The sequence below is a fragment of the Lissotriton vulgaris genome, chromosome 3_1 (genome assembly GCF_964263255.1).
Source record: "Lissotriton vulgaris chromosome 3_1, aLisVul1.2, whole genome shotgun sequence".
In the NCBI taxonomy this organism is placed as follows: domain Eukaryota; kingdom Metazoa; phylum Chordata; class Amphibia; order Caudata; family Salamandridae; genus Lissotriton; species Lissotriton vulgaris.
Window position 1 is genome coordinate 371,158,800 of NC_141689.1, and position 19,053 is coordinate 371,177,852.

Below are 19,053 nucleotides of genomic sequence, written 5' to 3' on the forward strand. Positions count from 1 at the left end.
GTTCCCATTCCCGAATAAAGAAAGAAGAACAGATGATGTTATATGAACAGATAGATGGTCTCATGAAAATAGATATATCTTGATGGGCACGTAGGGGCCAAGGAGGGAATGAGGTAATTGAAATTTTTATGGTCAAGTATGTCCCCTAACGTGTACCCCAACGTCTCCATGTACGAGTTCAAAGTACATGTAACTTCCCTCCACAACCAAATCTGAAGACGCAAATACATTTGCGTCCAACGTTAACATGTCCTCTATCAGATGCACCATGAATGGATCGATAATTCAGTTTCTAAATATGCCTTGCCAACGTCTTTACATGGTGCACTTTCACGTTTTTCCTGGCTCTGCCGAGCTAGGCCCTGATTTCTGCCTTCGAACCACTTCTGTCTCTGCCTCTGAAAGCTGCAGCATGAAGATGCATCCCTGACCTCTGCCTTACTTCCTGCCAAGCGAAGCGGTGCCTGGCTCAGCCTGGCCTGCCTGCCAAAACAGTATTTTGCCTTCAAGTTATCAGCCAGCCTCCTCGAAAACACATTCCAGTCTAGTGATATAGGTAAACATATTCCCGGCTGCAGAGCAAAGGGCCAAGCCTTCCTGTCTCCTTCATGTAATTCATTGCTCCCGTTACCATGGTAGGCCCATGGCCCCGTGCATTGCACTTAGACACATATGCATTCAGTATAGAATAGCCTCTGCCCGAGAGACCTTTTACTTCAGATTAAACACTCCCCAAATACAAGATATCGGATATGTTGTAGGAACAGGTCGATCTGACATGCCAGACTTCTGTCTCTTCTACTAGTGCTAAAGTCAAAGCCCCCAGTTTCTCTAGTTCCACGTCAATCACACGTCATACCTATTGCGCGCGCACCCAGGTCACAGGTTTCAGCTGACTCTGCAGAATCCTCTACGCACCCACCCACTTATGACACTTTCTGTGACGTTTCCAGCACACGCCTCCGTGCACACCCTTGTACACGCCTTTTTGCTACGCACATGTGTTCTTATCTTATTCTCTTCACTTGTCACGCCTACTGTATCCATTGCCATTGTACAGTTTTACTATATATGCCATGTACTGTTAATAAACCGTTGACATCTTTTTGCCATCATTGCATATACCCCCGAACCCTTGTATTGATGGAACTGATTTCCATGGCTCGAGCCATCCCGATTAAAGCCCGTATGACTCAGATACCACGGACCCTGCCTCTCATTTGATTGAGCTATTCTTTTACCTGTCAGTAATTATACGGAAAAATAGTACGGTAAATTATATTTACCACACTTTACCTGAATCTGATTTGGTTTATTTTGTTGATGGCTCCTGTCTAAGAACAGACGAAGGAATTCTGAGAGCAGCATACTCAGTATGTACAGTTTCAGATGTTGTAGAGGGTTCACCTCTTGATGGAATTCGTTCAGCCCAAATTGCAGAATTAATTGGTTTAATTCGAGCTTGTGAAAAAGCAGCTGGTAAAAGGGTAACAATAGTGACTGATAGCCAGTATGGCTATGGTGTAGTTCACGATTATGGACAGCTCTGGTCTCAAAGGGGTTATTTGACCTCTGCGGGAACGCCAATCAGAAATGCAAAATTGATCAAAAGATTGATAGATGGCATTCAGTTACCAGAACAAATTGCTGTCGTAAAATGTGCAGCTCATAAAAAAGGTGAGGATTACATTACCAAAGGTAACGCTTACGCAGATGAGATTGCAAGGTATTGTGCAAAGAATAATTATTCAATCAATCTGGAAAAAGACAAAAGTCACATGTTGAACTCTCTCATGCTAATTTCTGTAGTTGAAACATGGCAGGGAGTAAAAGAATTACAAGATGAGGCAGATGAAGAAGAGAAAAACACATGGTTAAAAGCAGAGTGCAGACAGCGAGAGGAAGATGGAGTTTGGGCCTACAAAGATGGCAGACCAGTAATGCTGAATTGTATGATTGCAGACATGGCACGGATGTACCATGGTCCAGCGCATTTAGGGAGAGATTCCATGATCAGACTGTTCAGAGAAACATGGTTCAGTCCAAAATTCAGAATCATAGCAGAGTCACTTTGCCAAAGATGTTTGACCTGTCAACAAATGAACCCAAACAGGAAAACTGTTGTAAGTTTGGGAACCATAGGACGGGAGGGTGGTCCGTTTACCAGATTACAGATGGATTTCATTGACATGCCAAAGCACAACAAGCTCAAATATGTGCTTGTGTTTGTTTGTCTGTTTTCAAGATGGGTGGAAGCTTTCCCAACACGTCATAATGACTCAGTCACTGTGGCAAAATTACTTTTGAGAGAGATCATACCTAGATATTGTTTTCCGGTAACTATTGAAAGTGATCGCGGAACGCATTTTGAAAAGAGATTGCTAAAACTGATTTGTGAGGCTTTAAACATTGAACAGAAGCTACACTGTGCATACAGACCAGAAGCATCAGGTGTTGTAGAACAGATAAATGGAACAATCAAGAACAGGATTTCAAAAATGTGTCTAGCCACAGGAGTGAAGTGGACAGATGCTCTTCCACTTGTTCTAATGTCTTTGAGAAGTACTCCAGAGAAAAAGACAGGCCTTAGTCCCCATGATATTTTGATGGGCAGAGTAATGAGGCAAGCATTTGTTCCAGTTGGCAAGCTCTTGAGTATTAATGATAGTGCAATCATTGAACACTGTCAGAACCTTTCTGATGTAGTTAATTCTGTATTTCACCAGGTGGGAACAGATGTAATAACTAAGGAGAAAGAACAAGCTCATGATCTGTTGCCTGGAGATTGGGTGAGAACGAAAGTTCATCGAAGGAGAAACTGTTTAGTACCTAGATGGCAAACGGCAAGACAACTAATTCTTGTCACAACAAATGCTATAAAGTGTAGAGGTTTGAAAAGGTGGGTGCATGCAAGTCGCACTATTCGTGTACCACCTCCTGATAATTCTGATGAAGAAAGTGAGACAACAACTGACTCGGATTCAGAAGGAGATCCTGAAGATCCAGAATCTGATAATCAACAAGAAAATCAACATCTTGAAAATCTAGATGCAAATCAGAACTTGAATGAAGAAGATCTGGAAATTGTGACTGAAGATCAAGATGTTGATGAAAATCTGTTAGAAAAGGAATCTCAAAAAGAAAAAGAAGATCCAGAAGCAGAAGACTCTGAGCAAGACATCTAATCCAGGAGAGTATTGAAAGGCAAAGAAGTAGCTCTGTGTGCAGGAGCAAGAATTCTGAAACTGGGAAGCTAAAGGTGATCCCTGAAGAAGAGGAAGAATTACCAAGTACCAGCTGTAAGGATGATGTTCCTAATAGAGTGAAGCTGCCGAGTAAAGAAGTTCCTAAGTACAGATTTGAAGTCTCAGAAACAGATACAGATGGGAGTGATGAAGAATCTGAAGTAAGAAAATTCAGAAAAAGAGCTTGGAAATCTGAAAGCAACGAAACTGTGCCAAAAAAGAAAATCTTGAGGAAAGGAGATATTTGGCCAGAAGAAAACCTGAAATTCAAATTAGTTAAGAAATCAAAAGAACAGATCAACAAGGTTTATAGTCAGGGAGGTGACTCTGATAAGAAAAACGAGAAAAATAAGAAAATTGAAGTAATCACTCGTAAAACAAAAAGAGTGATAAAGCTGAATCAAAAATATAAGTCCCCAGAGTGGACATATATTATAATCCCGCCAATTGTTGAGGTAGGAAGCAGTAGTCAAGAGGATTTGGAAGAAGCTAGTGACAATGATTGAAGTTGTTTAATTTTTGATAAGGGTGTTTAGTTCCTGGCATAAGGCCGAAGAAAAATTGTTAAGTGACACAAGGTTGAAGAAATTGTGTTAGCTGGAAAACACACGTTCATGTGACGCAAGGTCGAAGAAAAGCTGTTATAGGGTTTTTAAAAAAAAAATAAAAATTTAAAGGGGGGAATATATATTTTAGTTTTAGTTTTATAGTATATATTACTTACATTATTTTTTATTATTTTTTTTTTCGATTTTTGTTTATTCAATTAAAAATGCCTAGCTCCGATACTTCAAGGTTTTCAATTTTAAGAAGATGTTGCAAAATGTCTTCAATCTGTGTGGTTCTCTTAATACTGGTTTGGTTAATTTTAGCTGTAGTATACCCTTTTGGTATTGATAAACAGAAACTTAAGACTAATATAACAAGCAAGGTAGAGACTAAACATGAAAAGCATGCTGACAAGTTTAGCTGAGTTATTGAGCATGATCCAGAGATCCACCAAGATAGATCTGTTGGAGATTTTTCCAGCAATTCATTTTCTAGGCTTTTATCTGAATATGTTAAAGTAATGAATGTAAAGGATTGCTATGTCTGTGTGAAGCTGCCTGCTTCTGTCTCAGAGGGGGTTACTTATAACATCTTACCTCTCACTTATGGCATCACTTGCAGTGTAATTGCTAGCCTGTTTTATCAAACTGGTCGACTGGAGTATTATTACTCAGACTTTGATGAGGTTTTTGCAAACCTCAAAGTTGTAAATAGTTTAAACAAAGTTAGGCCTGTGAAGCAGATGAGGGAATTCTTTTTGGTAACTAATGAACTTAACTATGAATTCGCTTATAGAAACAATTTAACATGCAAGATGAGAGCTGAGGAAAAGACTTTCCTGAATATGGTTGAAGAGAGAAGGGCAATATATAAAAGAAATGAAGTCCTTAAGCATTCCAAGTCAAAATTTTGGCAAATGGAGGACGCTAAGCTTAATGGTGTTAACACAAATGCAGCCATACACATTGATGAACCAGTTAGTGGTAAATTTTGCATTAGAAGAGACAATAAGCTTTATGATAACTTTTTTGTTGGTGCTAGTCAATGTGAAGATACTTATCGTATCATAGGGGGATGGGGGTTTAAAGGTGGAAGAGATCCAATTTTTCCTGGAATTTATTTTATCTGTGGTAACAAGGCATATTTTAGCCTCCCAGACCATTGGTATGGGACGTGCTACCTTGGATTAGTTTTTCCAAAGATTTTTCATGTTGACAGAAATGAGAAGGGTACCTTCGAATTTGGTGAACACCTGAACAGATTTAAGAGAGAAAGTTTTTCAGAAGTCATGGGAGACATATTTGGTGCAATCATCCCCATGGTTGGAATAACATTGAATACAATTAAGATTAGAAAGGTTTCCACAATTGTAGATAGATTGTCAACAGATACTGCAAGTGGTTTTCAATTAGTTAACACAGAACTTGTTGCTACCAGAAGCATGGTTATGCAGAATTGTCTTGCATTAGACATTCTGCTCGCAAAAGAGGGAGGAGTCTGTGGGGTTTTACATGTCCAGCATTGTTGTACATATATTCCTGGCAAGAGTCGGAATATAGAGTCGCTTATTAAAAACATTACTGAATATCATGAAGAAATAGAACCCCTGGAGGAAGAAAATTTCACTGAACGAATAGGCAAAAGGATTGAGGCAATTAAAGAATGGTTTTCAGAGATTGGTGGCTCAATCATCGGCAAAGTGCTCTGTCCAGTAATTGTCATCAATATGGTGATGTTGCTGCTAAAAATGAGTTGCATGATTCACAAGAGAAAGAAGCATCAGAAGGAAAAAAGGAGGATTTATAAACTAAGAAAGGAACAAGACAAGGAATACGAGTTAGAGGAGATGCGAAGGGCTAATTTTGAAAGTATCGAGCAAACAGCAGAGTCAGGGGTTTAGAGAGACTAATACTGATAGAACTCAAAATGTGACGTCTCTAAATTGGGTTCAAAATTTCTAAATTTTGGGTGTTGTTTGGTGATTTTGAAATCACCAGATGAGGGAGTTGATGGAGCGAGCTTCAGAAATAATTCTATTCTGGCTCGTGAAATTAAATCTCTGTAACATGAACTAACATATTAATGAATAATTGCACGATTTGTTGTACTAAATCAATCTAGATTAAAGTTCTACTTTACATTACACGCGGGATTAATGTTAATGTGCTCTTGTTGTATTTGCGAGTCTGTTTTACAACATATAACTAATGTTGTTTTGTCTGTACTATTGTCTTTGTCAACATTAATGCGGCTGACTAATTAATGGCATGTGCTCTTTTTGTGTGTGCTTATGTCTTTGTCTATGTTATGTTTGTCATCTTTTTATCTTTTTCAGATTTATGAAGAATCCTGTTGGACATTATGAAGAATGGTAGATTATAAATGTGCTGCTTTATATGTGTGCTTCTGCTAGGTGACATATATTAACGCGTTAACATTAGCAATGGTGGGTGGGTAACAGAAGGGTTTACATTGCTTGAATTAATTACTCTTTTGTGTTTGTTTAAATACTAGCCCGAGTGAAAGGCTTAAGGCCTAGTTCTGGAGAATGTTGGTTAGCCTGACTGAGAGGAGCCAAGCACAGCCATGATTGAAGCTTTTTCACAGAACATTTTCTTGAATAAACTGAAGCTCAAACAAAGACTTTTGTGCTAGGATGTGCTCTGAAAAGTTACTATCCCAAGGCCAAGGAAGTGACCAGAGGCAGTTTGGCCAAGTCCTGGAGGAAACTGTGAACTTTTTAGTATAATGTTACAAATCCACGGAAGTCGGTGTCGCTTCACGTCAAAGAACAATGACAAGTGACGTGATGGTATTTGGAAGCGGTGGCCTCTCGATGGTCTGACAGTCAGCAACCAATCAGGTTGCTGAAAGACATTAAAAATATATTGTTTAATTAGATTAGTGAGTCAGAAAAAGTATAAGTACTTAGCCCTTTGAGGGGAGCGGGGCTGACTGTTCCTGAGGGCGAAGTGCTGTCTGATTTTCCTTGGACACGTAAGGATGATAAATGCCTTTCTTTATGTCTTTTTCTTTACAGGTCAGAAAGCTTAATTTAGGGAATTAGGGTTAATACTTATTTAATTCATTGATTTTGAGCAAATTTGAAATGCCAGACTTGTGTGCCAATAAACTAATAATTGAAACTGATTTAATAAAAATGTTTGCTTCTAATAAATGAGCTAATAAAGAGTTTGAAACTGAAGCTTTGAAACTTTAAAAATAAAAGACTTAAAACGTCAAGCTGGTCTTGATTAATTTTAGTCGTTACCATCAGTTAATCCATTGGCCAAAGTGGTGTAATTAAATGTTTTTATAAATACTTATGATAAAATGTTATACTGCAGTTGTATATAATGTACATAATGATGTTTGGATAGTGTGATTAATTAGACCACATGATTCAGCTGCACGATTTTCTGTCTCAGTTATATGGGCCTTGGTATTAATTAGTTTGGTGAGTATTAGGTAGTGAATGGTGCTGTAGAGACGGAATTTCTATAGTGACGCTGGATCACCATCAACGAACAACTGACCCGCTACCTCTAGGAGAACAACATCCTGGACCCTTCCCAGTCTGGTTTCCGCAGCAACCACAGCACCGAGACTGCCCTCATCGCCGCGATCGATGATATCAACTCCCTGCTGCACAACAGAGAAACGACGGCCCTCATCCTCCTGGACCTGTCAGCCGCCTTCAACATGGTCTGCCACCACACACTACGAACACGCCTCCACAATGCCGGGATCCAAGAGAAGGCGCTGAACTGGACCACATCCTTTCTCTCCGGCAGAACACAGAATGTCTGCCTTCCCCCCTTCCGCTCTGAAGCCACAGAGATCATCTGCGGCGTACCCCATGGCTCATCCATCAGCCCAACTCTGTTTAACATCTACATGGCACCAACCGACCAGGCACGCAACCTAGGGGTCATCCTCAACTCCAACCTCTCCATGACTAAACAGGTCAACGCTGTCTCCTCCTCCTGCTTCAACACCCTCCGCATAGTCCACAGGATCTACAAGTGGATACCCACTGAAACCAGAAGAACGGTCATCCAGGACCTCATCAGCAGCAGGTTGGACTACGGAAACGCCCTCTACACAGGAGCCTCGGCCAAACTGCTGAGTCAGCTCCAACGCATCCAGAACGCCTCTGCAAGCCTGATCCTCGACATCCCTCACTGCAGCCACATCACACCCCACCTGAGAGACTGCACTGGCTCCCGGTCAACAAGACCATAACCTTCAAGCTCCTCACCCACGCACACAAGGCACTCCACAACACCGGACCAACGTACCTCAACAGATGACTCAGCTTCTACACCCCCACCCGCCAGCTCCGCTCCGACGACCTCGCCCTCGACACAGTTCCCCGTTTCCGAAGAGCGACCTCCGGCGGCAAATCATTCTCCCACCTCACCGCCAAGACCTGGAACACCCTCCCCATCCACCTACAGCAGACCCAAGACCTGCTGAACTTCAGAAAACTCCTCAAGACCTGGCTTTTCGAGCAGTAGCAGCATTCCCCACCCCAGCCCCTTGAGACCCTCACAGGTGAGTAGTGCGCTTTACAAATGATAAGATTGATTGCTTGATTGATTGATTTAAAAAAATTATTTGAAGTATTTGTCCACCATTTTTAGCTGGAGGTATTTTTTTCAAACTTTTTTTTCAACTCTATTGCATTTGCTTGCAATAAAATTAAATAAATTAAAAATGCACGCATGCCAAGACCAGGCCTATTGGCTGTGCCAATGCCTGTTTGTTAATAAAGTGAACTGTCCCAGTCTATATTATAAATAACCCACCATGTAGTGTACTGATACAATGTAGGGACATGTTTAGATGGCAACACGGAGCACTACAGTAACTAGTATCGCTCAATGCCACTTAAAAGAGTGTTGAATTGCCTCTCTGCACTTATCTTGGTTTCTCAGACCAAATGCTTGCATGGCTAATTAGGCATTTCAGTTTTCCAGATTAGATATCAAGAAAGGGTAAATGGCTCTCGTGCACCTTTGTAAAGAAAACAAAGAAACAGGAGATGGCAGGTAGTAAATCACCGCCTGGTACGCTCCTGCTGACTAGAACCTCTCTCAGAGATGCACAGCTTCTGGTCAGTTGCCCAAGGTTCCAATAGAGATTGTAGTGTTTCCAACAAGTTATTGTTGACTCATTAAACCACTGTACACAAAATCTGGTCCTATGTGTGTCAATTCTCAAATGACTGAAAGATTGTTGCATTACAACTGCTCAAACTGTTCTAATTGTGTTTATAATAACATTTTACGCATGTTTGCCATTTACGCTACATTTACGGCATTTGTAAATGAGAAGTTAATGCTATTTTTAAAGATTTAAAAAGATTAACGATGAATTAAGCCTGACAAAGCATGCAGTAAATGCATCATGTTCGTTATATCATGTACATGATTTATTCCGATAATATACATTGTGATTCTGTGAACCTTGGTGCACTTAAAATATTGTTGTGTTCATTTACTCATATTTAATCGTATTCAATCAAGTTTTATTTCTATTGTCTTGCTAATGTCTGAACTTTGCTGAAGTAGCAATGACTTTGCACATTTTCTTTAATTTAACTCATCTTTGAATATAGAGAAATAATATTAGGTTGGGAAAAGGAATCTGTGATTTTGCTCAATCTCAATGTATCCAGTGAAAAGCAGCTGAAATTACATGCATGTTGGTATTTAAGGCTAATATTTCCCACAATCCCACATTTACAATATTGGTACTTTACTGTACTTGCCATAAAACTGAAATTTCACAGAAAAGTTTCTGTAGATTAAGTTTGTATTAAATGAGCATTACACCAGCGAAATTAGTGTAATTTAAGGAATTGTCCATTAGTCTTCTTATGCGAAATCCTCAAAATGATGCTGCTTATGTCATATTGCATAATTACATACCGTTTTCAGTAAAAAGTTACTGTGAATGTTCCGTTTGTGGTAAAATTGTACTTGCAAGGAGCAACATGAATGGCAGAGTAAAAACTGTTGTTTGTGGCGCTTTATGTGACTCTATTTTTAGGTCGAGCATTCAAGACCTATTGTAATTTCTTATGTTGGATTTAAAGCCATGCCCAAGCTTTTGATTTGTTTGTTTCAGTGTCCCTCAAAAATCCTTGCCTGCCAGTGGTCAGTCCTGGCTCTTTGTCCCTCCTTTCTCTCTTCCGTTACTCCCATGCAGCAGGGACTAAGGCCCACATGCATCAAGCGTTTTTGCATTCGCAAACGGCGCGAATCGCAAAAATCGGCCGTTTGTGAATGCAAAAACCTTTTTTGGGATGCATCATTTTATTTCCATTTTTCGCAATTTACGAAATCGCAATTTTTTCCGATTTCTTAAATTGCGATAGCATTTAAGAAATCGCAAATTTTGCGATTTCTTAAATGCTATGCATGATTTTTTTTAATTTGCGAATTCGCAATTAGGAAGGGGAAAATTACCATGAAGTAAACCTTCATGGTAATTTGCGAAAAGTTTCAAAAATGCAAAAAAATGCATTTTTGAAAATTATATTTTACACACACACATGCCCTTGGGACATGTGTGTGAGTAAAATGTACTTATGTGATATTTCAGGGGTGCAGGGGGGGTCCTTTGGACCCCCCCCTGCACCCTTGAAATTGCATTCTCATTTTGCGATTCCTTAATTGCGAATTCGCAAAATGAGAATGCCTTCCCATTGATTCCTATGGGCCTCTAGGCCCATAGGAATCAATGTAAAGCGATTCCTTATTTGCGATTTGCAATTAAGGAATCGCAAATAAGGAAAATTAAGAAATCTTAAAAAAAATTGCGATTTCTTGATGCATAGGAATTTGCGATTCCTAAATTGCGATTCCTTAATTTTCGCAATTTAGGAATCGCAAATTCCTACAATGATGCATGTGGCTGTTAGTACTGTCTCATCACACTACAGTTCTTTGTCTGTTCTCTGGGGGACTACTTTATTTCTTTGTTCCCTGCTCTGTTTCTGTTTGCCTGTGTGTAGTTTCAGCACCATAGCTGATTACATTTAAATATAGTTTTCCTCCCTCCCACCTCTTCCTAATTCCAAAGTTTTATTGGGGGTACTTTTTTCGCCATGCCTCCCTCTTCATAGTTATATTGTTTAGGCTTTTAAGCAATTTTTGCTTTCGACTGACATTGGGGCTTCTTTTTTTGTAAGATGTTCATTTGGGTTTGGGCTGTGTTTTACGGAGGATTTGGCTTGTTTTTTGATAGAAGAGCAGAACAAGCCCTAGCAGCGCAAAAAGCTGGCTGACTTTTTGGCTTTGCCAGTGTTTGTTAAATTGAGGGACAACAAGCCTTTGTGCGGAGGCCAAGCTGAGCAGTCTCATGGGTCACAGAAGTCTTGTCAACCCACAATGTGAGCGTGTGGGACAGATACAGTGGCAGTATAGAGGGCAGTGGTGCTTCCAGCCAGGACATGGCGTCCCTGCTCCTTTAAAGACCCGAACGCTCTAGTAAACTGACTACTGAAGGCAGCAGTCCGCCAGAGGTTAAAAGCATCTGATTAAAAGGGCTCATGTGACTGGCAGATCGTTCCAAGTTGGAGATTATCCTGTGAGCGTCACTTTTCGCTCTGGAGTGTGCGAGATGGCAGGCGGCGGGCAGAAAACTATCCTGGTCATGGGATGTTCCTCGGGCATCGGCCTCCAGATCGCTGTGCAGCTAGCCCAGGACCCCAACAGACGCTACTGTGGGCTATACAAGCCAGACACCCGAGACACCCGAGACCAGCCCCGAGGCCTCTGGAAGCGTCTGAAACCCGTGTGGCTTCATGTGCAGAATGCCTTGGATGAGGGTGGGGGGGTTCTATGGTGAATTATGTCAGTGGGATTTCTTTCTTACTTTCTATAGCGCAAAGTCTGCCATTAATTTGCCTCGAAGAACTGTCAGTTGTAATCGGGGCCTACGTCAAGTGCTTGAGGGGGTTCCTACAAAGATATTTTTCAGGTGTTGTGTTCTGGTCTGCCCTGCCTGCAGGTTGAGTGGCAGTGTTTCATATTCATAGTATGAAGTGTTTCATAGCGTGAACTGGTTCTGTGTGGGTTCTTATCGGAGAGGGTTGGCTGGAAGACTTTTACCCAATCCGGGTAGCAAGTAACACGCTGGATTTTAAGCAATAAGAGATATTCCACATATTGTGTTGCTGCCTAAAGCCCTGGACACAATGGAGTGGAATAGATGATATGAAGTGTTTACTTGACTCAGTAAACACCTAAACACGTGATCAGGCATTTACTTGCAGCACTCTAGCAAGGATGTTATGGGCCTGGCCTCTTGCAAAGAAGGGACATGGGCCTCTATCCATTGATTAGAAAATTGAAGAGTTTGGGTGCACTGAGTTCCTAACATCACTGGGCCATGGTGTGACTGCACCTGCTGCACTATTGATAGGTATTCCCTTTTTTAGTGGTCCAGGTCATTAGTAACTCCTATTTCAAATTCAGACTAGTTAAAGGGTCATAGCATTGAATTCCTCTTGTCAGATTCGCATGACTTGCTGACATCAGCCAGGCAAAAAGTGCAATGGAGTCGAGTTTTTGCACCCAATCTTTTATCAGATGTTAAAAATTCTGATTACATTCCCTCCATGTTAAAGAACAGTAGATGTTTCAGCACCCAGGCTAATGTGCTGCATAGCTAAATACATATAAGGTCCCAAAGGCGATGTAGTGTAGTTCCTATATTCCCAATAGGCTCTGCGCATTGAAATAACATAAATGGTAGTTTAGATGTAGGACTGAGGTCGACTAGGTCTCTACTGAATATGTTAGACTTAATTAGGTATGCCAGCTAGCACAGAGGTCACTGGAAACTTTCTCGAATGAACAGGGAGGAGTTAACTTCCCTGATTAGACAAGAAGGGATTAGCTTCTGACAACCGCATAAACATGACAACTTTGCTCCCTCCAGAATAAGAAGTATATCTCCAGAGTCGTGTGAAAACAATAGATAGCTATTTCACTCAGTCAATCGTGCATGCTTAGTTTCACCAGAGTGCAGAGAAATAGAGAGACGGGCGTTTTCAATAAAAGTTGTTATTTATTGAGCAGTCTTCTTTCTCATGCAAGAGAAGTGAATTGCCACAATTGCAATACTTGTCATAAAGTAAAGTGCGTAAGTAAAAGGAGTATTATGAAATAATGCTGTAAAAGCATTGATATGGTTTCTGAGCCATATGATACTTAAAACGGATAAAATATATACACTTATATACACTGATAAAAGTTGACTAAACGTACTCAACTGGTGCTTCTAAATACGCCTACCCCGGTGTACCTAACCTGAGCCTAGTACGTGGGAAGGAGTAAGTGAGCTGTAGTTTAAGTTAAGTTAGTTTTGCCAAGAATCTGAATCAAGAATTCTCTAGGGATCTAATCAGCTTCGTACCTTGGTTTTAGAATGAAGGAGGTCTTGTATCTCGTTCTCAGGACTCGATCTCCCAGTAACCCGCAAGGGTGACTGGAAACACTGGAGATGGATTTTCTCGGCAGGAGAAAAAAGACAGAGTCTTTCTCAGTGCGTCAAATGGGAGGGACGGCTTCCTTCGGCACTCGCATCAGCTGGGCTTCGGTAAGTAGATAGCCGCTCTGCTCCAAACCACCGTGTGTGGCTTAAGGCAAACGCTAGTATTTTTATACCTGGAAGGTGCCGTGTTTGACGTAAGGTTGGATATAAGACGTCAATAAGAGATGTCACTAAGAACTGGCAGTTCTTTCAGGACTCGCAGGAGTTCTAGGACAAATCAGATCAAAAGCAGGGGGAAATCCCGGGTTGCTGGAGGTTTGGTATGTTTAAAGAAGTAGCCTTGCCGTATTTGGACTGCATTGGCTATTACTAAATATGGATATGATTCGTATGCCTCTATAAGGATAGGATTTGTTATAACCACATAAGGGCATAAATCGGGAATATTTAATTAGGGTACTATATACGTTCACAACACCCACTCCACGTATAATGTCCATCATTACTAAATACTAAGCAATATATAAACATATAAGTATGCATGTGTTTTCCACCCCACCCCAAAATACATCAAATGCATTGGAAATGGTATAGATACACGAAAATGAGTATTATAATGTACGTTTTAAAGCAGTGGTATCATTCAGGTAAAATTTTGTTCATTTAGAAAGTTGACTGAATGAATCACGAAATTTACATTCATGAAATGGCTCTTAATACAGAAAAAAAGGTCGAAACCATTTCATCACATATTCATACAAGATTGTACATGTGCTAGAGGCTGATTTCAAAATATTGTCTCTAGAGTCTCTAAAAATAGAAGTTCTGTTCTCTAAGAATAGTTCTACTTTAAGCAGAGTATCATGTGCCAAAAAAAAGGCAAATATTTTGGAAATTGGAAAAAAAAATTCGCTTTCATGGGAAAAAATAGTTCCAAACGTTTTCAGCAGTGCTGTTTATCAAAACTGAAGGCCGAATTCAAAGTTCAGGGAACGCTGTGTGCTCGCTATTTCAATTAGTATTCTCGTTGTTAGGAGAGAACATTACTTCAGATAGGCCGGCAAAAAATGCGTCTACAACAGTAGGTGAAAGTTGGGCCAACTCCGAAAAAGTTGAAATAGTGCATATATGCGATGCATTGCCATCATCGGTGTCTAGATCAGCAATGTTCACGGAAGGTTGAACCTGCGTGGTCCTGCTTTCATCTCGTACTTCACCGCCACCTAATTGTAATGGTGAAGTCTCAACGAATGCCGTCATCAGAATAGGTAGCCGCTGGGGACAACACGTTGCATGAGTCGTTACCGGACCGAGCAAAGTATTGATATCCATTGGTACTGCTGATGGTAGTGTAAGACAGACATCCAACACACATTCTTCTCCGCATAGCAGACATCGAAGCACAGGTAAGATGCAATTTTGCCAGATCGGTCTGAATGAAAGAAACCAGGTAGTATTCAGATCTCTTAGCCGGGCCAATCCGAGGACCTTAGTGATACGGTCCTGTATCGTTCTACTAGGATAATTTCTTCCATCGTAGCCTGAGTTTTGTCTGTGACTTGGCTTTTCATATCGGAGCAGAAGGAACAAAAATAAAATTCCTGCTACGAGTCCCAAAATAAGAGGCAGGCCACCGAAAAGAGAATGCACAAAATTCGGGAAGATTCCCAGAACTGTTTCAAAGGGTGATAACAGTCCCGAAAAAATTGTCTTAAATACATGTGCGATGCCACTGGTATCTGACATGTTTAAAATTTGGCTTAACATTTCTACAAAATGCACGGGGCAATTTGTCGATAATAGGGTATGTATCTCTGCCGCTGTCCTTGCAACTTGCAGGTCATACGTCTCTTTGGACGAGGTTAAAGGCACAGTTGTTTGTAAAAGAATAGACTTCATTCTGCTTAAAGTATCAATTCGAATAGAAGAGATATTCACAGAAGGCCATATCGCTGCCTCCATGTCTGGATTGCTGTTTGGATACAATACTTGCATACAACAAATGACCCTGGAAGTAACGCTAACGAGATAGGCTTTTCCTAGCATCATGCCACAACAGCTGTGGTCACTTAATATAACGTAGCTACCGTTGGAAAGTTGTCTGAAAAAGGGCTCTATCTGTGTAGCAGGGGTGCCTTGCAGATGACATGAAAGGTTTTTTTGTGAACCATCGCAGGCTCCATGCAAGTTAATGCCTTGACACAGAAGTGTTCCGCTTAGTGATTTTTTACAAGTGTTACCACTAAGAAATACCTCTTTTTTCCCTTCACTATAACATCTATGTGTATAAGGTAAATTCCAGGTTGATTTGATGTATCCTTTACCCAACCTTTCATACAGGCCTGCTGGTATATATTTTTGGCAGCATTGAAACTGAAAAGTTGTTATCGGGATTCTAATGGTGCCATGTATTATCCATTCAATGACAGGTCTTTCTGACATTGTCAATGGTAATCTTTCTAGCGTTTCAATGCTCAGCACCGTATAGTCTGCTCCTTTTTGTGCCAACGAGATTTCTCTATCAGTAAGGTTAAAGATAGAAAATAATGACGTTGTGTTGATTAGACGCCATGGCACGTAGCCTGAATGGAGGTTTTGTAACGTCCAGCCTAGCTGTACAATAGAACGCAATTGGGATTGACCATGTTGTAACATTAGCATATCCTGTTCTATTATATCAAAAACAGATGATACAATGCTGTCCAGTGAATAAATTCTAGAGGACAGAGTCGTTAACCCATTGTCCACTACACAAAGTGATTTTTCAAAATCAATACGATAAATTTCTTGTATTTTTTATGCAGTTTCAATTTGTGTTACTTTCCAAGCTTCATTGTAAGCTGCGTATATACCGGCGTATATGAAACGTTTTTGACGCTGTTTGCGAGGTCCCATTATGAAATCTCGCAAGTCAGCAACTTCTTTAAGTAAAGTTAAGTGTTGCTTAATTTCGGGAAGTGTGGATCTCTGTAGCCATTTGAGGCATAGATTTCCTACACTGTATGTTGTAACTATCCCTGGATGTTGTCTCTGGGTATATCTTGGGTCTGGCTTGTTCTGTTTAAACCCTTGTATTTTGTTCAGGAATCTATCTTGACAGTTATTAGTGTCTATGGGCCAGATCAACCATTTGTTCCAATCAGGAATTGTTCTGTTTTGTTTTAAAATATAGGACACGTCTAACCCCTCATCTGTAGTGGTGTTTCTATCAGGCATAGGCTGTGGTATAGACGGGTTGTTTAAATCTTTTATCTTGGATAAACCAAGACATGTTGTTTGTTGAATGGTGTCATTCAAGAATATTATTTGTTCTGGGATCATGCAGGCTCTAAACAATGATTCTAGACCTTGTACCTGCCATTCTTTTGTACCCCAGATGGTTTTTGTCTCAATGTTATCTTTCCAAAATTCAAAACCCAATGTAGACATTTTTTCATAACATTTTTCAGAATAAATCAGTTTAGTATTTGTCAACATGTTTTTCACTCCTGTCTTATTCAACATCTTGTAATAAAACGTTTCTGAATTAGTGTAATTAAATCCTGAGAAGTATGGGAATTTCTCATAAAATGTTTTGAACTGCCTTTTGGCAGAGTTAGACAATGTTCCCACTGATTATAACTGAAAACATTTCTAGGATTAGCAGATTTATGCAGGTAATGATGCCCAAAGTGATTGTAACAATACATTTCCTCATAATTCGATGAACTCTGTAAATAATCATGGTCTGTAAATTTTGCTGACATTTCTAAATCTGACATCATATTATTAATATTTTCAAAATCCCAATCATCAGAGAAGGTACTAGGTGATTCAAAGTCACTTAAGGAGATCTTAAATTGGTGTGGATATTTCAAGAGCTCAACCAGGCCATAGATTTCATAGTCATTTTTGTCCCATACTATACCACCAGGTATAGGGATGGCTGTGATGTTCACTGATGATAGTTCTCTTTTTTCGATGTGAGAAGTTCTGTGTGGTTTCAGGACCAAGTTGATGTTCTGACTTGCTGTGTCCATTGTACTATATTTTCCATCAATAAATCTACCCAAACTTAAAACCAAGATGAGCCATAGAAGGAGGAAAAGTACACCTAACACAATCCATAATTTAATCCATGATGAAGTTAGATATGTTTCTCTGAGTTGATGAAAGAGCTCTGTGATTTTCTTTTTGAAAGTTTTTGTTGCTGGCTTGTCTCCATGTTCACTTGGATCATCGGAAAAGTCATCAAAGTTGATAAAGTAGCCAGATGCAGTTCTGTCAATTGGTGGAATTGCTTCCGGATTTCCATTGATCTTTGGATTTTCTTTTGTTACATTTGTATAGTCCGAGGTTACATCGTTGTAGACTGGTGTTTCTTGATGAACTGTTGCAATTTGGGTTTCAAGAGGTACAAGTTCCATGGCTTTGTTGCATAGTCCTTTTTTATTCACTGTAGGTTTATCAAATGTGATTAGTCTCTCAGTTTGAACGTCTTGGATTGTAGCAAGATTTGGTCCTCTGCTATTTCTTAGGAGTCCAGTGGGCCTACTACTTATTATTGGCCACATGGTTGTGGTTTCACCAGGTCGATTGATACAACTCGGTTCTCCTTTTTACCAGCAAGGGGCGGTAGTACTACTGATCTTGTTCCGCTGACAGCTAAGACTGGTACTGCTTTTCTGTATGAAGGCCCAAATTCCTTCTTCACCGTGATCTTTTCTCTGACCAGATCCCCAATCTTTGGAAGCCAGACAGGTCTTGCTGGGACATGTGGTTTTTCTTCAGTGGTCGTTGGCTTTAGCTTTTCGTTACTCAGACTTTTTCTTGTTTCATTTAAGTCCTTTAAAACAGCCAAACTATCTTTGATATCAAAGGTTTTTGAAGTCTGACAATCCAAATCCTGGATGATCATTCTAGTACCAAATAAAAGTTCGTACGGACTGATACCTCCTAGAGATTTTCTTGGCATGTTATTAAGACTACGTTGTACACTTATTAGATGTTTGACCCACGCGTCACCCGAACCTAATACCCTCGCTGTTATAGAGTGCTTTATGTCATGTTTTTTTCTCTCCACTACCGCATTTCCCTCGGGATGGAATGGACTACAATACCGCAATGCAATGCCCATGCTGGCCATGGCCTCCTTGTAAGCCCGAGAGCTAAATGCAGGACCCTGGTCAGGGAAGACACTATAGTCCATTGATACGGCTCACCTTTTCCCCCCCAACGAGACCGAGCAATCCTGGCGCGTTTGACCAAGACTCCCTTATTAAGGGATGACGGTCTTATCTTGACCCAAGCGTCCTAATTTTATGACATATAACTGAGTATCTCTACCGGTCTGTGTCAGCAAGACGTCCCCGATACGGATTGCTGTGTTACCCTACCTTCCTAAATACTCACCTGGCATAGACCTTTTGTGCGGTACCCATTGGCTACTGTTGCTTTTACTATTTAGGCACTATTTTGTCCTGATGATGATCCCTCTGATTTCATAATGGGATCGAAACGTCGTCAACCTTTCTAAAACACCATACACTGTGAATGTGGACTTCATGTGTTATGCTCGTAATGGTGTTAATTGAATTTCTGATATTATTTAATTTACAGAAATCTGTAGCTTCTGCCTAAAAACTTTGCTCTGTCCCTTGACTAAATCCTTCACCATGCCAATTTGTATACATATAGGTACAGGCTTGTGCCCTACTTCCAAGAATTGTTGAAGGTATTATTGTGTGAATTCATTTTATAGTAAAAAATT